Below are 24,052 nucleotides of genomic sequence, written 5' to 3' on the forward strand. Positions count from 1 at the left end.
TCTGAGGTGTGGCGGCCATAGCGGTGAGGCCAGTCTCTTTTCAGTGGTACGTGGAGACAGGACGAGGGGAAACGGACATAAGCTGCAGCATAGGAAGTTTCGCACGAATGTGCGTAAGAACTTCTTCACGGTGAGGGTGACGGAGCACTGGAACAGGCTGCCCAGGGAGGTTGTGGAGTCTCCTTCTCTGGAGATATTCAAGTCTCGCCTGGACGCCTACCTGTGCGACCTGGTGTAGGGAACCTGCTTTGGCAGGGGGGTTGGTCTCGATGATCTCTAGAGGTCCCTTCCAACCCCTACAATTCTGTGATTCTGTGAAATTTCTGCTCTTCCACAGGATTCACACCTGTTCCTTGACAAATTCTTCTGAATATCTAGGCACCAAAATGTCACTTCTATAAACAACAGGGAAATATCAAAATGGTTTAGGGACATTACTGGGCTTCAATTCCAACTGTAGATACTGCTATACAATGTATCAGTTCAGTGGGTTGACAGTAATGTGAGCAGTAATGGGCATGGCAGAGCCAACCGGTGACCTCTGGAGGACCCTTCCAACCACTAGATGTCAAATGGCCACTTTACTTCAAATTCAGGCTCAAGAGTAAATTAACATTTCATCAGCTTGGATGGTCATGGGGTCCAAGACCTTCCCAAGTCAGAAATACCTTGAAGACTTCCTTTAGTCCGATGCCTCCCCCCACATGGCTGCTTGGAAGGACCTCTAATGAGAAACAGCCCTCTCTTTCCTCAGGGAAAACTGGCAGTCTTTCAGTACAAATGAAAATTCCCACACGGACAACCCAGCAGGATGCCATCCAAACCAGACTCTCCCAAGTCAATGTGGATGTCTATTTTAAGGATGCTGTGTAGGAATCACTGTTTTTCTCAGTTGACTACAACAGAAGGTAGCTAGCTCCTTGTGTCTGTGCCATACATGAATCCCACTCATGATGACTGCAAGCACTTCCCAGCTCTTTTGGATAAAACCTCTGTAGCCTGCATCTTGCAGTCTTCTGCTGTAAGAAAACTCTTTTTCCCAATCTTGTTACAGCTCATTCATTTGCTCTGTAGTTCCCAGGCACGTAGATTCACGGTCTGCACTGCTTACATTTCCCTGTCCTAGTTAAATAAATATAAGCGGCACTCAGGATACTATTTCTCCCAGTCAAGTAAAGAAAACATTCTCCCTTGTCAGGCAGGACATTATTTAACAATATGCACACATAGCCCTACAGCTATCCTCTGGATATTTGAATTTACTGCAGTTCCTGGCTGTGCTCGGTAGTATTACAGTTCAGCCTACCAGAAGAGTAGATAATAATTTTTGTCTTTCATCCAAGGTTGATAGTGCAGATCTTGCCTTTGCTCCATGCAGACTATATCTTTATTCACTTTTATTATGATTAGATATTTAATCTGCAGAAGAAATATTTGGTAAGAAATTGCAGAGGCTGCTCTGAATTCTGATGATACTGCTATCACTAACAGCTCATTGGAAATAGAAAGATACAGTGTGTTGGGTACTAAACAGATACAAAATGAAAAACTAGGTCTCATCCCCCAGTCTACCCCAACAGTTGTCACACCATGTAAACTATCACCTTCCACTAATTACTTTTCTTACACTGTGCATACGGGCAAGCCAAAACACAGGGCAGCATTTTGCCCTCCTGTATCAGGGTGCACTCAGTAGGAAACTCCACTTCTGTTTCTGCTTTGCCACTAAACGACTGAGTCATCTGCAAGTTACCCATCAGTGCTTATCCTCCACATGTAAACATTTTGAAATCTCAGCCAGAAAGCCATTATGAAAGTAGATATTGTTAATTCGATGCAAATCTTGAAAAAATCTGAAAAGAGCACTGCATTTGAGCACAACTATTATCAATTTCAAAGACAGCTTTTTAAGTCTAATGCATAGTGGCAGGGTGAATATGGTTCTGCTCAGTGCTTTCTATCTTGCATTCCTCCAAACAGCACTCACTCAGATAAGAGTGAATCCCTCCTTACTGAAAGCCATGTCAGGGAGGGCTCAATGTAATGAGAATGCAAAAAGACAAGTAGAGGATGGAGTTTCAGCCTTCAACAGCAGATAGGATGTCTGGTTTGGTGACTACAGATCTAGGGCAAAGGCAGGGAAAAGGAGATTCACTCCAAGGAGCTGTCTGGGCAGTTTCCTCCTCTCAGTCAAAAGGCCCAAGTTTGCACTAAGGCAATTCTGATATAGTTATGCATAAAAAAAAATGTTTTCTAGCTTTCAGGGTAAGGGGCCTGGAGACTTTTATAGAGACAGAGGACATTTGGTATATGTTTAGATATAGAATTCTTGGCATATCCTGCTCACAGCACTTTGGAAATTGCCAGGAGCATCCTGCACTGTGTGGCTGCTCTGCTGCCTCCAGTTCTTGGAAAACTGGAGAGAGTGAAATGAGAATTTTTTTCTGGGAAAACAGAAGGATAATCAAATTATTCTCAAATTCACATTAAAAAATATATCAGATTTGGGTCATTGAATCACCATTCCTGGCAAATAGCTTTCCATTAACTCACTGTTTGGATGCTATGGTTCCAGTGACTCAGTAGCCAGCCTTCGTACATAGTTGAGCTGCTGCCATCAGCACAAGGGAGGGCACATAAGGCTCAAGGGACTTAACATGACAGGGAGCGTCCTTTTCCAAAAATGCCAATCTGGATGGCAGTGGTGACCTCACACCACCTCCCTTAAAGAAGTCATACACGTGGGAAATACCAGTTCAGTCCCTACTATTAACAGGGCTTCAGCTCTTGTAAACACTGCACAGCAAGGCCTGTGTTTTTATAGCAACTGTAAAATGTACATGAATACAACACACATTTTTCTTTGCTCTTTCCTGACTGAGTGTATACTTTGGCCCACTATACATCTGGCATTATGTCAGGTGGTGATTTATTGCCAGCAGTAAGAATATGTGAAAGGCACAGAGGGAAAATGCACAAGGTCAGCTGCTCATGGGTACCCAGAGAAGCGAACTCAAACCTTCCAGTGGGACCACAGGGGTTGTGTTGTCACCACACTGTGTGGGGCTGTACACCTTTGTACACAGTTGCTGAAACAAACACAACATATGGCCCTGATTTTGCTTCAGTGCCCTGCTCTATAAACAGAGAAAATGGTGAGATGCACTTGGCTTTTTAGGAAAACAGAAAGAAGCCAAAATACACTGAATGTGAAACTGTGTTAGTTACCTGGCATCATTATCCTTCCTGTGCAGCAGGGGTAGATGAGGAAAGATGTCCTTGATCTGCAGAGCAGGAACCCAACTGCAGCAAGGGGGTATCTACCAGATGTCCCTGCAAGAGGCTGCAATGCATGAGCTGCCCATGAGAGAAGGACACAGGACAACGGGCTGAAGTGACCCATAACCTTGAGATCCAGCTCCACACTGAGCAGTAGTACCTCTTAAATTTCTCCAGGGCAAGCCATACCAAGGAAGTGTGTAGATGTGATACTTAAGGATGTGGTATAGTGGGCAGTATTGGTGGTAGGTGAACTGTTGAACTGGATGATCTTAGAAGTCTTTTCCAACCTTAATGACTCTATGATACCCAGCTCTGAGGTTCAAGGGACATCTCCTGAGGCTCTCAGCAATGGGAGGACTTGTGTTTGTTGATGCTCTGCAGTGGTAGGTACTAATGTCATCCTTGAGTAGAACTTTCCTTGTGTCATCACATTATCTCCCCTGCAGCCTGTCTACGTGGCTGAGCTGAACAGAAGGTACTCCATGAGTTTCTACCACATAATGAGCAATACCTCTTGCAGGAGTGAAGGGAAGAGAAAAATCTCAACACTGCAGATGAGAATGAAACTTCAGCTAAGTGAAGGGGTAATTCTTCTTTGTCTGAGCTTGTAGGAGTAGAAGATACTTTCTTCTATTTCTTGCATCTTGGGAGATATTCTGGGCAGAATCTTGCAGATGATGCATTTCAGCACCAACAATTCAATTTTCTGTTTTTATTACTGTTATTAATTTATTTATTTTCTGTTTTAAAAATCTTTGAACACTGAAGATAAATAAACTGATTTGGGAACGTGATGTTACATGGCTATCTTTAGTCACATGGAAAATAGTTGTTCTTGCAGTTTATGCTTCTTACCAAAATCTCCTATCTATCAAGAGAGGCATCAAACACGAGAAGTTTCAAATCCTGTAATTTGTGCAATATAATAACAGGCTAGAATGAACATTCAAGTTAAATCTGGCTTGGCAGTATTATTCCTATTTACAACAAAAACAAGACATGGGTATTTATTATAATTCACAGACTTTTCTGCCTTTACCCTGCTCAGCGTTCCTCTCTCATCTGAAAGTGATTTAAATTGCTATTGACTCAGATTAACTCTAATAAAAAGTTAATACTTAGAAAGTGTGTTTTAAGTGAAGACTGTCAGACTTCACTGAGCAGTCATGTGTGCTTGTTTAGCACAGTCCCAGGACACACTGGATTCGAGGCTATTTTTTCCACATTCTTATTTCCAGTAAATTACAGGTGAGCCAGGACCAATTTATAAACATTTCCAGGACAGTTCTATCAGCTTGGTTTTGTTCATCCATTTTGCATTCAGTTGGTTCATCCAAAAACCATTTTTATTTTGTTTTAATCTTTCTAGTGAAAATAAGTGAGATTTACCTATGAACTACGGGTGCCTACAATGCAGACATTTACCTCTTTGGTAACTATTACCTCCTATATTCAGTCATTGCAAAGCCATGGAGTCTTTCAGGGTTCTGGTCAGCTCATTAAACTGCAAATGCTTAAAATGAGTCAGATGAGCACTTCAAGTTCCTATTTCTTCCTATTTCCTCTTCTACAGATTAAAGAAAGTCTTTATCAAAGATGTTTAGACAAAAATGAGAGTTTATCACAACATCTTTGTTCATATGCAGCAGCACAGATCCATTTTATAAACATACAGACATACATATGAGGTTGGATATTAAGAAAAATTTCCTCTCCAGAAGAGTGGTGAGACATTGACACAGGCTGCCCAGGGAGGTGGTGGAGTCACCGCTCCTGGAGGTGTTCGAGAAATGTGGAGATGGCACTGAAGGACATGATGGTGGGGATAGGTTGATGGTTGGACTAGATGCTCTCAAAGGTCTTTTCCAACCTTCATGATTCTATGATTCTCTATTTTTCATAAAATTTGAGGCATTTAATACATTTATTCAAATTTAATTTTATTAGCAATCAGTAATACAATAGTATTTGATTGTGTTACTAGAACAATCACTTTCAATTCAATATATCTGGACCTAACAACTTGAAAATTGTCCTGCGGGACGTTGGTAGTTATTCATGATTCTTGCTAACCTCAAAATCTCTGACACCTCAATGTGATTTTGTAGCTATCTCTTTGATATATCCATTGCTGATTCCTTTCCCCATCCAATAAAGACTCTGAGCTACTACCCTGGGCTGGATCAATTCTACTCCTGTTGATACCAGGAGGAAAAGATTCCCATTCCCACTAGCAATGTATGCTATAGTGTCTTAACTATCTAGAAAATGTGCATGTATGACCCAGTTTTAACTTGATGTGTGAAATTGTTCTATTAACTGGTGTACTGAATAACTCACCTGTCATCCATTGCTTGCAGAAAGGGTTTTTTTTTTTTTTTAATGCAGACAGAAAAGCAATTTGCTCACCTCTGTGTAGAAACTGAAAACTACTTGACAAACTGCATTGGATTATGCATCTATTCACCAAACCCTTAGCAAAACACAGCTGATATTTTTATGTTGATAGGGTGAAGTCCTAGATTATAATAGAATGCTGATTATAATGCTGAGACTCCTTCAACATTTGCATTCTATATTCCCATATGGTCTTGCCTCTAGCTGCAGATTTTTCCACGTTTTTTCTTACAAAGCTTTTGAAGCTTTAAATGGTCTCCCTGTTGCCAGTGGTTTTAACCTCAATTAATTCAATCACATGAAAATCAAACTCTAGAATAAGAGACCTACCTAAGCACCTTCCACTAGCTGATGGGCACTTCCAAAGACAGGCTCATTATATCTAAAACAAAAGGAACAATGACAAGTGTTTATGTCCTGTCTCTTGAGGCTATATTGGGACTATAGAAAATTGAGATGGCCAGCTCTTAGATAGCTGGAGATGGATGGATGCACACCCACCAAGTGAACAACACGGGCAAACCTTGTAAGGATTAAAGAATAATTGTGTTCTCCTAGTAACAAGCATATGGTTGTCAAGAAACCTTCCAGGCTTCCTAAGTAGGTAAGAGCTTAATCTAGTGAGAGATGGCCCACCACTCAGCTGGAGTAAGAAAGGAAGTCTGTCCCCAGGCATCAGGAGAGGTGACAAGGCAGAAAAGCCTGAAGTGGAGTCATGCAAACTGTGAACTAATTGGTTTAGGCATCAAAACTACTTCTCCTCAACGATAGCATGAAAAAACAAGGTCTGGCATCTCCAAATTGCTCAATGTTGTCTTGGGTTGTAGGTAAATACCTGTATGAGGAATACAGAACTGGGTATGAGTTTCTCATGGCAACACACACAAATACAGTTTGGCACCCCAGAATAACCAGTCTCCAACATCCACTGAAGCAACAAGGCCATTCTTGACCATTCAAGGTTCTACCTAAAGTGATTTGCGAAGTGCTGATCTCACACCCAGAACCAGTGCCACATACTCTCTATCTTTTCTCCTATCTCACCTACCCAGGCTGTGAACTCTCTGTCCCATGGAATCTCTCTTGCTCCACATGTGTTCATTCTGTTTACTGAAGGGATAAACCCTTCCTAGTAGAGATTTCAAAGCAGTACAGTGGTTCAAATGATTATTACTAACAATTATTAATAATAATAGGTAACAGATAATAAGAGATAATAACAGATATATAATTATAGATAATAGTTTAATGGGAAACACTTGGGAGAGGAGTTCTTGGAAGGTGGGCAACTACCAGGACATGGCTGTGTCCATGTAGCATTTATTCTGAGTTTCTACGCACATTCTCAAAATCCGGATTTCAGATTTTCTGCCAACAGGTACATGATGTTCAGTGTGGACAAATCTGTGGTGTAAAAGCCATCAGGATCTAAACAATGGGCCTGGGGAAGATACTAGCACTGCTTACAGGGCAAGAGCAAAGTCCTGGAAAAAGAGAATGCTTTCATTTTCCAGTAGAGCTCTGGGAACAGAGGTGCCTTTCTGAGCTTTTGGAACACAGTTATCTCAGAAAATACGACTAAGGAGGTCAGACCAGCTACAGAGTAAGCTCATTTAAAAGCATCGTATGGAGGATTTTTATTTTTATATGGCTTTTGACCTTGAAATCTAAAGGAGCTGTCAATCCACACAAACAATTCACTGTAATGCTAGGTCCAGAAAATGCAGACAAGTCAGACATTTCCACATCAGCTGCAAGACCTTTAGAAACACATACTAGTGGGCCTCTCCTTAATGCAGTGTGTTTTGAAGATAAGCGACAGACTGCTTGTCAGCAACACTTTCCCACCCACAGAGCTGGTGGAGTCACTGTCCCCAGGGGTGTTCAAGAAACATGGTACTGCGGGACATGGTATAGTGGGCATGGTGGGATGGGTTGATGGTTAGACTAGATGATTTTAGAGGTCTTTTCCAACCAAAAGGATTATATGATTCTGTGTTTCTACGATTCTATGATAAAGTTACTGGCAGCATTTTCCTTTCATTTGCCCCGTGTGAGAGATGAAGGATGAGCACGCCAACACCTGAGAAGGGGAAATCTGGGGATGGGCATGGGCACAAGTCAGGATATATTTCAGCTGTGTGAGGGAGAAACCAGGTGGTCCCTGAAAGGAAATCAGGTTCCACCAAGTGTCAAAAGACACTGTCTTGCACCCAAAAGCCTTTATAAACACGTAGCCTTCCCCTGGGACAGAAGGTATTCTGTGCCCTACACGCTGACCTCATAGAATTCAGTTATTCTCCAGATGTAAACACAAACTTCACACTGCTATGTGCCTGCAGAGTAAGCAGAGCATTAAGAGACGGGTACTAACCTGTGCAGAAAACAAGCTATTTGGGTTCCTTTGCTATATTTTAGAAGGATGCTCAGTACTGAGCAATGTCCTGCTGTCAACAGTTCCCTCTTACAGCAGCACTCTGTGGTGCTCTGTCTGCTCCACTCAGAAACAAGAGGCCATGTGGCCAGAGAGAACCACAGCAGCTCCCTGCAGGGTAGGTACCTTCACCATGTGCAATTAGCAGGCAGCCTGCCACTGCTGCACCAAGTTGCAGAGTTGGAAGGGACTTCTGAGGGCCATCTGGTCCAGCTTCCCTGCAATGAACAGGGACACCACAGCTATATCAGGTTGCCCAGGGCCTGATCCAGACTCACCTTGAAAGTCTCCAGCTACAGGGTATCAACCACACCTCTGCGCCACCTGTTCCAGTGCTTCACCATATCAGAAATATGATATATCAGCTATCAGAGGACGCTGAAGAGGAAACAGTTTTCATCCCAGGTCATCAAACTGTAACTTTACGTTTCAATGAGGCAACATTGCAGATTCATATGTCAGGGCAGTAAACTACCTCTGACAGTGTGAATTCCTAAAATATTTCAGCAGGTTTTAAAGACAAAGCAGGGCTGTAGCTCCGACTGCAGCACTGTTTTCCTGGCTGCATTAGAGCTCAGGGATTTAAACAAGTGGACAGCAATGTGGAGAATGAAAGGCTTCCAGTGCCACGTGCTGGGCACAGAGACCCTGGGGGCTGCACAAACCTCATGGTGCTGCAGGGACTGGGCCTGCTGCTTTGGGTTGGCTGAAGAAACCAACCCAGCACATGGATGCTCCTGGCCCTGTTCTCACCAGCTGCTCTCTCACTGCAGCACAGCCTTGGGGAAGACAACGGCCTTGCAGTGAGGGCTCTAAAAATAGCAAAAATGGGCTTACAAAAAAATCTATCCTCCAATACATACCGAAAAAAATACAATCGCAGAATGGTTGCTGGGACTTGTTGGATGGCAATGTAGTGCAGTTGAAAAGAAATGTAATCCTTGCTCGAGGTTTGTACTAGGATTTATGGGTGATAATAAAAATAAGGTTTCATCCCAGCAGCAGACCCACTGCTATTTATTATAAGCAGAAAACAGGCTGTGTCTCCTCACTCATTCTTGCTCATGAGTTACGTTCCTCATATAATGGCATTTTGTTCAAACTGACTGGACCTGACTGCAGTACAGGACAGCTGGATAAGTGTCCTTCTAAAATATTTGCTGCAAACCAAATCCCTTTTTAGCACACTAGGAATAACAGCCTGGATACATCTTCTTGATAACCCCCTATGGGTATTTGAAGGTGCTTTTAGGGTCCCCCTGAGCTATCCTTTGTCCAGACTGAACAAGTCCAAATTCCTTGGCCTCTCATCACTCCAGCCCCAGCTATACTAGTGGCATCTGCTAAACTTCCTTAAGTTTCTCAATACCTTTCTTATACTAGGGGTCCCAAAAGTGATCACAATATAACAGATGGGGACTAAACATTTCACCTCTCCCATGGGAGTTTGCTTTGGAGACATACTAAAGCCAAAAGAGATAACAAGAATGACCTCTTCTACAAAGTTCACCAATGACCCATGATATCTAAGTGCGGCAGAAGACACCTTGTAATTGCTTTTCTGCTCTTAAACTGAGAGACCTCACTTAAGGTTACCACTGGTACAGTGCTGGAGCGTGAAACTTCTTGGAGGTAAAAACCTCAGGTGGGCCAGGAGATTCTTGATCCTATGCACTGGCAGGGACAACTGATTGCAATGGGAAACTGGAGAAGATGATTTAGGAATGCACTGAGCTGGGGAAATGGCAAACTTCCCACTGGGGCACGAAAACAAGGGCATGACAAGCAGGCATGTGAAGTGACTCTCTGTCACACAGCTGTGCTGGCAAAAAACAACCAGCCCTTGCACTACAGACTCAGGATACATGAGCACCAAGAACAGCAGTAGCATAAGAAATAATGCAGACACTTGCCTGGCAAAAAGAACAAGTTGTGACTCCCCTCAGCCTGATGATTATGTGGAGGTCATAAACAGGGGCAGTACTCCAGGTCTTTTTAGAATGTATTGCTCTTCCTCAATTTACTTTGCAATAACAGCACATTGTCCTCACATAATACATCTTCACAAGATGTAGGATGAGAGGTAATAGTCTAAAGTTACACCAAGAAGGTTCAGGTTGGATATTATGAAAAATATCTTCTCAGAAAGAGTGGTGAGACATTGGTACAGACTGCTCAGGGAGGTGGTGGAGTCATTGTCCCTGGAGGTGTTCAAGAAACATGGAGATGTGGCACTGAGCGACGTGGTTCAGTGGGCATGGTGGTAACAGGTTGACGGTTGGATTAGGTGATCTTAGTGATCTTTTCTATGATCAGAGAAATGACCCCTGCAGGCTCAGTTGCACCAGAGCAAATGGCCAAGCCATGAGGCCAGCCTCTATAGGCAACAGCTGTCAGCAGAGAACTGTCTTCATCTGACCTGAGAACCTCCCAGCAAGCTGACAGTTGTTTATCCTATTCTAAGCCTTATTTTAAAAGGAGCCAGTTTAATTGTTAGATTCTCTAAATAGATGTCTGTCTGCATGTTCACATCTGTTTCTGTTCACAAGGGCACATACACCATACACAGACTTTTCCCTTACCTTCCAGTACTACTGCAATTCAAACACTTGCCTTATGTAACTTGCCTCATTTGTAGATGTCTGCTGGAATTGATTAGGAACAGCGTTTTTAAAAAATTTAACTGTGGTAATAAGCCAGTTCATCACTTTCAAATTTAACAGATGTCAGGAAGAAGATTACTTGGTCATTAAATTTTTGCACAAGTAGATCTTATGTAAGGAGAGAAGCTGCAATGGAAAAATCAAGTTACAGCTCCAGAGAAAAGGTAATTCACCAATTTTTATGTATCAGAATGCTCCGAAGTCTAATTATTCATTCCTCCCAGTCCACTGAAGGACTATATTTTGACTGCTTTATTGAAAAACTGATATGAACAGGGTCTCTGGTGTAGAACAAGATAAAGATAAGGTTAAGAGTGTAGCTGTACATGTGAACTCAGTTCACTATTGCAAAGCACTGTTATATGGCTTTTTCCTTCTATGTTTAGAAACAACTCTGCTTTGCTTTTCAAAGTCACAGAGGAAGCTGCTTCTGAGCACCCCTCTCCTTCTCCAGCCAGTTTCACCTCCCTCTCTGCCTCCTTTCCAGAGGAGGCTGCCCTCACTGTAGCCTTGTCTGGACCCTCAGTTGTCAAGACTTCCATTTTAACTCCATTTTTCAGAAGGAATTGAATTTTGCTCACAGTGTTTGCCAATATGCTCTCCCCTGCCTGCAGCCACCTTGCACATCACAAGAGTTCCAATGTAATGGTTTCTTTGGGTATCTTCCAACGACAGTAGGGACTCATAAGCTGATGGGCAATGTCCCAGTAATTAACCATGTGGAATAACAAGTGCTAGTGGATTGGTCTCTCACGGCTTGTTTCAATTCACAAGTCTGAAAATAGTATCAAGGCTTGTAAGAGCAATGAACTAACACTCCCAGAGCAGTGTAGTTTTACCCATCTGATATCCAGCCTCTCCAGTTATGTCTTCTGAAATAAAGACAAAGCCCTGGCATGGAAATGATGCTTTATGAAGCTGACCTAGTTACAGATCAGCCAGCTGGTGAAACCTGCAACAGGATAAAGAAAATGAATGAATTTTACGTGCAGGTCTATACAAATGCCAGACTAAAAGGCCTCAAGAGATCACACTCAGCTGGCAATTTAAATAAGATTTATGGCCTTCAGCTTTGTTCCTGGGGCACTAAAGGCTATGAAGGTTAGTTAGCATGCTCAAAATCACTGTAAGTACCTTTGAGCTTCTTCTGCATGGTCTGGCATAAAACAGCAGCAGGAATGGGGAATGATGAGCCAAAGGGAACTAATTTATCAAGTGAATATGATGCTAAGCAAAGGAAGGATCAGAGAAAAACGTGTAAACTCTTTTGCTGGTCCTTCACTCCTGCCAGCAGAGAGATATCTGCTGGGACCACAAACCAACTGTCTGCAACAGAGACTGTGCCACGACCTGCAAATATGTATAGATGCACAATTCCCATTGGTATTTCTTTGAGAATTAGGGGCTTAAATATCTTTGCTACAAACCCAAGCATCTAAAAAAGTTTCCTATATTTAATCTCTTGAGTATGCCTTTGTATATAACTCATACACATACACACGTGTGCATGTTTTCAGTTTTACCTCTGGTGACATGCAGCTGCACTTCTGTCAGGAGCTCACAGAGGAAATGTTCCCCGGGTCAGGAACTCTGTTTCCCATACCATTATATTGTTACTATCGTCCTGGCAACCTCTGAGCGAGGCAGAGTAATGTGTGGCGACACTTCTGAAGGCTGCAGAGGTTGTTGACCACGTGTTGCCTTGCAGAGGTGCCCCAGGTAAGCCAGGTTTGTCACCTTGTGTTTGACACCACATGAGGCACATTGCTGTTGGGGCTGCTGCCTTGGGCAGGGACAGAGGCAGGATACTGCCTTGCAAGCAGAAATGAAGCATCCAGATCCCGGCTGTAGATCTGATGGTTGAGCCAATAAACAGTATTATTCCGAGTGGCTTACTTTGAGAAAACAGGCAGAGTTGCTCTTTTTATGCACATCGGATTGTGGATGTCTTTGGGCAGCTGAAGGACAATGCACTGCTTGAATCTGCTGTGCTAGCTTGGTGAGATTAGCTGCCTTTTCACAGCCATGTGCAGCCTCACATTAGCAACCTTTTTGTCCTTTTAATCACTGTTTCTCTCAAACTTACATCCTCTTGTTTTCCTATTTGACCTTACTAAGGCCTCACTGTCCCATTCTCCTGTCACCATGTGCTGGCCTGGACGAAAAAGCCTCGAATTAACACAGAGGATGTGAAGCAAGAACAAGCCAAAGATACTGTTACAAGAACTGCTTTGGGCCAGAGCTCAGGTAAGTGAGCAAATGATTTTCAATCTTCACCTCTTTCTTTTATGCCTTGTGTCATTCAAAACACAAGAGTAAAATGTGAGCAGCCTAGCAATGCTGAAGCCAGGACATATCACTTTGTGCCCTGCTCCTGCCCATCTTTTCTCCCTAATCTACTGTAGAGGCAATATGAAATAAAGACCTCATCTAACACCCTGCCAAGTTTACATTCCTAATACATTATATACTGTGTAAACACACTGAAGTGTTTCTCTACTCCCAGAAGCTCACAGAAATTAACTGGCTGCTCAGAAATTATATGCCCACCTTCCTATGGAAAATGGCAGAATTAACAATTGGGATCTCTTGATGTTCCTATATTCATAGAATCACAGAATCATAGAATGACTTGGGTTGGAAAGGACCCCAAAGCCCACACAGTTCCAATTCCTTGCTGTGGGCGGGGCTGCCATAGGACCCCATACAACCTGGCCTTGAATGCCTCCAGGAATGGGGCATGGGCCAATTCTTCAAGCTTGTTTGGTCCCTTTGGATGGCATTCCTTCCTTTTGTCATATCAGTGCACTATTCACTGGTGGGATAGGACTGTGTCTACTGCTGCTACCTACAAATATCAGCAAATGCTTCCTCGGGAAAGACATCTTCCTTCCTACCAACAGACTCAGTCACTATATATAACTCTGCCACTACCTGTGAAGTCTAGAGGAAGAGTGAAGATTAATCAACAAGAACATTTTAACTAAATACAAAAATATATTTCAAAAAATATTTTTAGAGGCCAAGGGGGAGTGTATTTTGCTTACATAACATGCTATTTTCAGATTTGAAGGTGATTAATAATCAAACCTGACTGCACAAGAAATCATCTTCAAGATGAACTGACTAAAAAAAAACACCATTTTTTCCTTCAATGGAATCCAAGTATTTGATGAACAGGAAAGTGAGGAAAATCAGCAAGGCTCAGTGTTCAGCTGAGAAGTGAAGATACAAGGGTGATAAAAGCAAAGAGAGAGACACAAGCTGCTGCAGTCTTGATCGTGTTGAAGGTATACACACAGAGCAAGGGCCACTGTCTTCACAGGCACACCAGGAAAGAAGAAAAGATCAAAATTCATGGATTCCACTAAATTCACATCAATATCTCTCCTAGTAATAATGATAGAAGACTCACAAGGTGCCTTGAAATATCTTCCCATTATTCCATAGCACAACTCAACAAAAGGCTGCAGAGCAAGTTTTCCTGCAAGCTCTCTCAGCATATGGCTTTGAATTAGAAAGAAAATTTATTCAGTGGAGCCAGATGTATGGTTTGGGACTTTTATTCGATTGAGCAGTGGAATAAAACAATTTCTTTGCAATAAGCAATCCTTGGTGAGGCAAAATAGCTAGCTTGATTTTCATTTCCTGATAAAGCTCTGCCCATTTTCTCTCCCTACACTGCAAATACCTTTCAAGATCTGTCTTTCTATGCCTAATTTTAACTTTTCAATAATGTGATTGCCTTATAAAAAGTGAAATGGTTTGGAGAAATATGTGCATACAATATGACACATGTGTCAGATTAGGAGAAAAGTGCACTGCAGCTTCCTATCATTTGTCCACTATGATAGATGCATACCCATTCTTACACATCATTTTCCATATTTTATAGGCTGAGCACTTGCAGCTCCCATTGAATTAGTGAGAGTTATCGGTGCCCTTCACAAATGAAATATATCAGCTCGTTAAAGAAAACTCGTTCAATACAAGAACATTATGGCAGCACAGGACACTCATCAGCTGCACTCTGCAAGTAGTAAAAATGGGAACTTTTCTAATAACGTGGCACTAAAGGAAAATCTCAAATACCATCCTCTGCCATCTTGTTGCCTGTGATTTCTGAGTGTAAAAGAAGTCCATAGCAGTCCAGCTGACTGACCACTTATATGACTGAGTGATCTAAAATCTTCCATCTATTGCCACTCCCAATGGAATCCCAGAATGGCAGAGGTAGGAAGGGACTTCTGGAGGTCATCTGCTCCAACCCCTGCTCAAGCAGGCACACTCAGGCAGAAGCCTTGTGTGTGGTTTGCCCAATGCCCAGCTTCATGCACACCACCAGCTCCTGCTGTTCACCAGCTTCCCCCAGCACAGAACCCATCTTTGGTATCACGTTCTGCAGGCTGTGGTGACTTCATTTGCCCATCAACATCCAGCAAGCAGTGAGTGCCTATTAAATGTAATAGCGAGACTAACTCACACCAAGAGTATGACATTGTACTGTTGCAGTGCTGGATCACAGGAAACCATCACCTTTCACCAGCTTGACCTAGGAGATAGTCATGCATTCCTCTCCATGGAAAGAATCATAGAATGACTCGAGTCATTTGAGGGTCCTCAAAGATCATCTTGTTCCACCCCCCCTGCTGCAGGCAGCATTGCCAACTGCTAGATCAAGCAGTAGCTCAGGGTGCCCAGGGGGAGAGGAATGATATAACTACGGAGGAGATAACTGCAGGAGGAATGCAGTAAGAAAAGCATAGGAGCTTAGAGGCAAAGAGGTTACTTATTACGCCAAGATAAAACAATCTTCCCTCTAATTTTCAAATTATTTCAGTGCTGCGATAAGCAGAGAACTCAGCCACATTTAGCAAAATCAGTTTTGCAAACAAGTCCATTAATAAGTGCATTTATTTTTGATGGGCTACTCAGTGGTAATAAGACACAAGGAGTGTTTAATACCTCTATGTTTTTAATGTTTCCTACTTATTGAAACTCTCCTCTCAAGAGCTGTTTTGGAGCCCTGAACAAAGCACCGGGGGCTGCCTATGAGCACTGTTGCCTGCCTGGAGCATTACTCCTATGGTATATCAACATGGCTCATCTGTGGCATGCTTTTATTCTGGTCACTGCTTTTATTGGAGAAATATTATGTTATTTCAATTACAGTCCTTTATGGAGCACATAAGTGGGCAGCATGGCAACTGACTGGAAAGTCGAAGTCATTTTATGGTATCTTCATCTCCCCACAAATAGCTTTGGACAGTGCCGACTGGCAGAGCTCACCGCACAGACGGAAGATGAAAATGCTTCACACTGTAACATGTTAGTTTTGATGACATTCTGACATGAAAATCTTCAGATCAGCTCTGACCAGGTTTAGATGTGCAGGTTTGGGCAGACAGCTCCCAGGATTGTTGTATAACTCTTTGGTATTTCAGTTCCGCAGTTACTACAAAAGGTACAGCCCACAGTCCTACATTATAGCATGTATCAGTTCCATGGGCTGGGGCTGTACTATGGTAACAGAGAGTTGAGAAAGTCTCTGTGTGCCCAGAGGCGTACTGAGGCCAACTGGGCTTCAGCTGGCCTGTGCTGAATGGGAACAGGAGCAAGGGGATATATTTAACCCATGAGATGTTGGAGAATGCTGTGCTCAACCCACAGGAAGAACAGAGGAGGTGAGCACCATCTGCTAAAATTTGCAGCTAAGAGTTGTAAAGGGAGTAAGCAGAGATGTTTAAACAGCTCTGGGGAAGCCAGGGAGGTCATCATGGGCTGAAAGATAGCCGAGTTTCCCACAATAATAAAGTGGCTACCCTTGGTACTGCTGCAAGGCTGAAGATAACAAGGTCAGTAAAGAAGAAAACAAGTAGGAAAATGGGTTACCTTTGCCAAGTCTTCTGGGTTACTTGCTAAAATGTCCACGATCCAAAACGACATGAATGAATACAGTGAATTGTAATAAAGGAATATTTTCTTTATACTAGAAAAAGAAATCACATTCCTAAGGTCAGAACTGTGGTTCTTTGGTGGTAAAGCATTCAAATGGGCTGACATCAGTTGGATGCCAGGGAACAAAAGTTAGGCCTATTAGAAACTTTCCTCAGAATGCTGTAAACTGCAGTCTGCAGAGGTGACAGGATCTGTCAGAGAGTGCTTCTTGATATTTTAGGGTCAGCATGAAGGAGCAGACCATGGCAGCTCGTCCTAATGCTCATCATTGTAATTGCCTCAGCACTGCCAAGAAATGGCTTTGAATATATGCCACACCAAAAGATTTGGGATGAGTTTTTGACTGACACAGTTATTAATGTAGAGAATTAAGAGAATGAGAGATGGCAGAAGAGGATAATTATATATGCCAGTCAGAAAAAATATTGTGATTAATAAGAAAAAGCATTTCTGAGCACGACATCAACAGTTCAATTTGCCTGAGTCCCAAAGAATGTTATTAAACTGATCTGAAAGGTCTTAAGACAGCAATATTTTTAACTTAATAGTGATTTATCTATTCTGTCTTTTTGTGAAGGTAAAAAAGTTTCCCAGGAACTATAAGACAAACATTTACACTCCACACTAGCAGGTGAAATCATTATACTTATTTATCTTGTAGCTAAATATTTGGAAGGAAAAAAAACATTCCAGGCAGTATGTTAAAATATAGGTTTCGATGCCTTTTCAGAATAAATTACTGGCAGGAGACTTCACAGCTTTCTGTCATTACTCACTATTGTATCCCCCATCCAGGAATCCAGGGTGAGACTGGAGGGCAAGTCTTTAATCTATGGCTTTCTTTCATCTCAGTTTATCCAATACTTCTCCAAGGTGACTTTTAAGCTATCTCTTTTTTAAACATGTTTCCAAGGCATTCATAGACATACAGCAGCTCCTCATGACTCAGGAAAACTACCATAACAAAAGGGCTAAGAACAACTTGCAAGCTTTGGTGTTCTTCCTTATGTTCTTCTAGTTGAACAGGTAACAGCAATAGGACGAGAGGTAATGGTTTCTAGTTGTGCCAGGGAAGTTCAGGTTGCATATTATAAAAAATTTCTTCTCAGAAAGAGTGGTGAGGTATCGGAACAGGCTGTCCAGAGGGCTAGTGGATTCACTATCCCTGGTGGTGTCCAAGAACTGTGAATATGTGGTATGGAGGAACACACATTAGTGGGCAATATTGGTGGGAGGTGGACAGTTGGACTAGATGATCTTAGACGTCTTTTTCAACCTTAATGATTCCATGATTCTATGTCATTCTGTGATTCCCATCTTCCCGCTCTGATATCATTTTCCCTTGAATCTGACAGTGGCCCTGCCAACCTTCCCTACCAAGAAAATCTGTGGATAGCTCATGGACTTTGGTTCTAGCTTGGCTCCATGCCGTGATTGAACAGCAGCTCTAAGCCCCACCACCCATCCCTTGCTATCACTAATCTGACTGATCACAGAGACTAAAAATAGTTGCACCCTGGTGTCACTATTAGCTATAAATATTGATGTATTATTAGCACTCAGAAATACAAAATAACTTTATTCTGGGGGTTGTACAGACTTAGGACAGAAGCAACATTTGGCCTATTCACAAAGAACATCTTCCTAAAATAAAATCCACAATTCACTGGACCTATTGTTTTTCAAAAAGAACACAATCTTTTGACTTTCACTACTCAGTATTTGAGGCAAGCACAATCTGAAGAAAGTCTTCACCTCTTAGCAGAGACGTTCTTGAAGCATAAAATTAAGTTTCTCTTGCCCTTAAGAATGCCTGTTCTTTGTTAATATCTTGCCAGTAACAAAATAAATTATGCCAAAATAATTGGTTGCACTCAAAATTTTCTATACAGCAAATAAGTGATGTCGTAATTGCTTATTGCTTCTGTTAGCATTAAATTTCATGAAGCAATTAGAATTATCTATATTCAAGAAAAAAATTCTTTCATTCTGTTTCCTCAATCAGTTTGCTGAAGTCTTGCCTGTTCTAAAAACTTCTTTATCTGTATTTTTCAAGTAGAACCCATTGGTCTGCATGCCCTCCTATCTTGCTTACAAACCCATAGGAAGCTTGAGCTTCCACACTCTTCACTGCCCTGGAGGAATTAAAACAGAAGAGCTCAACGTAATGTCTCAGCTCAAGAGAATGAATCAAGTGGAAAAAAACACAAATTTGGCTACTGTGACAAATTGATAAAAACCTGAATTGAGCATTTGTCTTCATTTGGCACAAGAAATACTTTCTACTCAAAGTTTAGAATACTTTTCTACAGATATTAAACCTTAACACAGTCCCATGAGGAAAGAATTTTTCAATTTGGTTTTACAGCTGAATTAACAGAAGTATAAAGACAGAAAGAAGATTGCTGGCTTGCTGTAAATACTGGACACATTTTTCCCCTCTTATGAGAAGTAGATGATGTATATATTTCATATTTAAGAGATCCCTGCAGACTTGTTACAAGTTAGTATTTCTACGCAAGTGAGTGGCTGTCACTGTGCTTTAAGGAATTTGATATCTCCCTGTTTAGAGACAAGAAGTGATATGCTAGATATGAAAGATTACTTTTTCCTGAAGCTGTCTTGAAAACAGGTGACACTCACTGCCAACTGGAAGCAAGTTACATACAAGTGCATCATTGCAAAACACAGAAATCCTGGTTTTTGTTTTTTGTTTTTTGTTTTTTTTTTTAAATCAGCCTGTCTTCATATAATGGAACCATAGAATTGTAGAATGGTTTGGGTTTGATGAGATCTTTAAGATCATCTAGTTCCAACCCCCCTGCTATAGGCAGGGACACCTCCTTCTAGACCAGGTTGCTCACAGCCTCATCCAGCCTGGCTTTCCAGGGCATTCACAGCCTCACTGGGCAACCTGTTCCAGTGTCTCGCTGGAGACAAGAACTGAACACAGAGCTCCAGGTGGAGGCTCACAAGAGCAGTGTAGAGGGGTAAAATCACCTCTCTCAACCTGCTGGTCACATTTCTCTTGATGCAACCCAGGATATGGTTGGCCTTCTTGGCTACAAGCGCACATTGCCGGCTCATGTTGAATCTTTCATCAATTGACACCTTCAAATCCTTCTCCTCAGGGCTCCTCTCAAGCCATTCTCTACCCAATCTGTATCTATGCTTGGGACTGCCCAACCCAGGTGCAGGACCTTGCACTTGGCTTTGTTGAGCTTCATGAGGTCGGCATGGGTCCACCTCTCAAGCCTGCCCAGGTCTCTCTGGAAGGCTTCCTTTCCCTCTAGCGTGTCAACTGCACCACTCAGCTTGGTGTCATCTCCAAAATTGCTGAGCGTGCCCTTGATCCCACTGTCCATGTCACCTACAAGGATGTTAGATAACACTGGTCACTGATAGATAGTTGTTAGATAATCACTGGTCTTCTCTAAAGCTCACTTAAAACCCAAATAGAAACACGCTGCAGTTAATGAGAGTGCTTCCTGTGATATGTTGAGCTTTGAAGCAAATACACAATAAAAAATGCACCTTTGGGGATCTTACGGAGCTGATTTCAGGCAGGAAGAAAAAGAGGGTGAAGACATACATGTTAGTGGAGAGTAGGCAGCAAAACATAGAGAAATCTTTTTTACGAGCACGATATTTATAAGACCATGGTGCAAAAAATCTTTTCATTTATCTCACAAGTGGTTTTTATGCCATACAGAGCGACTAAGCCTTATTAAGACAAATCAGCTCTGCCAGCAGGAGCATAAGCATGCATGTGACTCGCAACGTTATTTAATAGTTGGATTATTTAATAGTTGGAGCTCAGTAGGAGCTCCAAGACATCTCAGATGCTTTTGTGTGCTGAATGCCTTCTGCTGAAGGCAGCTCTTACCTCACCACTCCAGTTTGGGGCCAGCCATTCCCCAGCCTGGCACTGGGATCTCACTCCTATCTCCCAAAGACAATGAGAAACACTCTGCCCTGGTCTGCAGAAGCACACTGAAAACATGAATTCAGGGTAGAATTGCCTAATTACAGTCCTGTTTCTCAGATAATCAAGAAAGACAAGCTGGAGAGACTTAGAAAAGCACCCAACACTGGTTCGTGTAATCCTGCCCAGGAGTTTTCTTGCTGAGTTCACACAAATCAGAGCTACTTCAGTCCCAAATACACCCTGAAGTGCTGCTTCAGAGAGGTTCATTTCAGCTCGGTAAAGTTCAATTACTTTTCTAATCTCTATCTGACAAATTTTGTTCATCCTTTCTTCTTTCCTTTCCTTTTCTTTTTTTTCTTTCCCAGATTTAAGAAATGATATTTGTGCAGCATTCAGTTAATCGGAGTCAGGGCATATACCACCACCAGAAAGTACAGTCAAGAGGATGGGTAACTACTGGAGGACTAGAGACATTACCAGTGCAGAGCCATAGAAACTCCCCAGTCATAAAATCACCGTTGCCTCAGAGACTGTGACAAAGAGGAGACCTTTCAGAACAGAACCATCTCTGATTTTGTCACACTCTGACATTTGCTGCTTTTCAAACATTACGTCCATTTGTTCTCTTAAAAACATGTTGGTTGACTTGATGCTGGACATAGCAGTTTTATAAAGAGCAGTTCCTCTCTTTTTTTAACTCTTTCCTCACATATGCCAGCAAATGAGGATGCAGTGCAATCATATTATTTTCTGCTCCATTTTGTTCAGCAATGGCTTGGCAGCTGCATAAACAAGAACTGCTTTTATTACTTGTCAGCAGGCTAATGAGAGAATTTTCCTGTCCCACTGTCGGCATCAAAGCCCTCAGTGTTATTTGTGTTTCCAGTTGATCTTGGAACACCACAAGGCCAACCAAAGTGGGGATATATGTAAAGAACTGAGCTTTTAATGACTGAAATCTGCTGTTCAAGTCTAAGCTCCTCCTGGTGCTCTTATAGGAAGGCTGAAATCCTGATTTCTGTGGGAAGGTAGAGGGGGACTTCAGTGAGAGCACACACAGCTTTTGGGCAGCCTGCTCACTGATGGCTTCAGCTGTATGCCTGCATTTATGTCAACTCATCTGAACCCAACAAGAGGTTGCACATTGTTAAAACTGCAAATTTTATCCTTAATGATGGCTTTAGGTTTCCCTGCACATTGCACTGATCCCTTCCCCACAAGACTGAGGCAGCACCCCCAGGCACCACCATAAACATGCAGGCACAGGGACCATGGTACCCTCACCCTAGCAATGTAATGCAAGCTAAGGAGCAGCTTCTTCACTAACAAATTCACACCACAAAAATACATCAATTTGTTTAAAGAAGGTGAATCATGAGTGTCAGCTGCTACATTCATCTTTCACTGCTTCAGCCTGCTACAGTAATCGAGATTTGTAAACCTTAATTAGTTTTCTGCTTTTCAATCATGCATAACCACAAGAAAAAAAAAATCAAAACCACTTTTGGTTTTGATAATATGTATGTACATGGATACAGAGGAATGCATACTTTAAAAGAGAATAAAGAATGACTTACCCTGCTGTTGAATCAATGTAGGGAGCAGGCCAAGGCAGGACCACAGCGAGAGGCTGGCCTGGGAGCAATGGTCAGGAGCAGAGAGATTCGATAGCAGAGACACCTTGTGTGACACTGCCAAACAATGCCTTAGAATCACAGAATGGATTGGGTCAGAATGGACCTCAAACCCCACCCAACCCCAACCCCTGCTGTGGGGTGGTTGCTACCCACCAGATTAGGCTGCCCAGGCCCCATCCAACACTGCCTTGAACACTTCCAAGGATTGGGGCAACCACAGCTGCTCTGGGCAGCCTATGTCAGTGCCTCACCACCTTCTGAGTAAAGAATTAATTCCTAACATATAATTTAAATTTCCCTCTTTTAGCTTAAAGCCTTTTGTCCTAACATTATCTATCCATATAAAAAGTTGATTTCTCTCCTGTCTACAATCTTCCTTTAAATACTGGAAGGCTGTAATGAGGTCTCCTCAAAGTCTTCTCCAGAGTGAACAAACCCAGCTCTCTTAGCCTGTCTTCATAAGAGAGGTGTTCCAGCCCTCTGATCATCTTCCAACCAATTTCTTATCCACCAAATAGTCCACCCTTCAAATCCCTGTCTCTCCAATTTAGAGATAAAGATGTGGTGGGGAACCAGCACATGCCTTGTGGAAGTCCAGGGATATGACATCAGTTGCCTGTCTTTTGTCCACTGATGCCATCACTCCATCATAAAAGGCCACCAGATTGGTCAGGCACAGCCTTCCCTTGGTGAAGTCATGCTGGCTGTCTCAGATTACCTGCACATCACTCATGTGCCCTAATACGTTTTCCAGGAGGATGTGTTCCATGATCTTTCCAGGCACAGAGGTGAGGCTCACTGCCTGGAGCTCCCCAGGTCCTCCTTCCTCCCCTTCTTATAAATTGAAATGATGTTTCCCTTTTTCCAGTCACCAGAGATTTCAACTGACAGCCACTTTTCAAATGATGGACTGCAGCTTGGCAATGACATCAGTTAGCTCCCATAGGACCCTGGGATGCATGTCATCCATCCCCATAGAATTGTACACCTTCTGTCTCATGAGTTAGTACTTGCCCTTCTTTTCCCTCAGTCTGACCAACAAGTCCTTGCCAAGCCATGCTGGTTTCCTGCCTCCCCTGCCCCTTCTTATTCTGAGTGATGGAGAGCTCTCGTGCTCTCAGAAAGGCATCTTTATGGAGTAGCCAGCTTTGCTCCACTCCTTTATCTCTAAGGACAGCTTCCCAGGAGATAGCAACCAACAGTTTCTTGAACAACCTGAAGTTCACTCTCCTGAAGTTCAGGGTTCTGGCTCCACATTTTGCCAGGCCCACATTCCTCAAGATCACAAATTCAGCTAGTGCATGGTCACTGCAGCCCGGGCTGCCTCTGATCTTAATGTTGTTAAGGATCTCCTCTGCACTTGTGAGCACCAGCTCCAGTAGTGCTTCACCTCTGGTCAGTCTGTCCAATGCCTGAACCAGAAAATTATTGTTGGACTCCAGGAGTCTCCTAGATCACTTACAGCTCAGTGTTGTATTCCCAGCAGCACACGCACACAGCTGCATTAGGACAAAATCCCTGGTGACAACAAAGGAAGAAATGTTATCCCTCAGAGCTGCCAACTCACCTTTCCACCCCATCACTGCATCTCCTTGTCTGAGCAGTGCAGGCAGTGCAAGATAAAGACATAAAGGGAAGTATGCATCCCTCAGTGAGAGAAAAGTATTTAAATGGGGGCTATAAGAAAGGCAAACTATAGCAAGGTCTGTTGCGACAGGACAAGTGGAAATGGTTTCAAACTAAAAGAGAGGAG

At 42.6% G+C, this 24,052-nt stretch overlaps 1 long non-coding RNA gene across 2 annotated transcripts in view; it reads right to left on the minus strand.

Moving 5' to 3' along the window:
- LOC116216488 overlaps window positions 1-22,394 on the minus strand; it is a 55,194-nt gene extending 32,800 nt beyond the window's left edge. Inside the window, exon 1 of one of the 2 annotated variants that reach the window (XR_004159331.1) lies at window positions 22,240-22,394. This is a non-coding gene — a long non-coding RNA (uncharacterized LOC116216488). The remainder of the gene's footprint in view (window positions 1-22,239) is intronic. The other variant, XR_004159332.1, reaches the window with a different exon arrangement.
- Window positions 22,395-24,052: the final 1,658 nt, after the last annotated feature.

Source organism: Meleagris gallopavo, chromosome 3 (assembly GCF_000146605.3).
Source record: "Meleagris gallopavo isolate NT-WF06-2002-E0010 breed Aviagen turkey brand Nicholas breeding stock chromosome 3, Turkey_5.1, whole genome shotgun sequence".
In the NCBI taxonomy this organism is placed as follows: domain Eukaryota; kingdom Metazoa; phylum Chordata; class Aves; order Galliformes; family Phasianidae; genus Meleagris; species Meleagris gallopavo.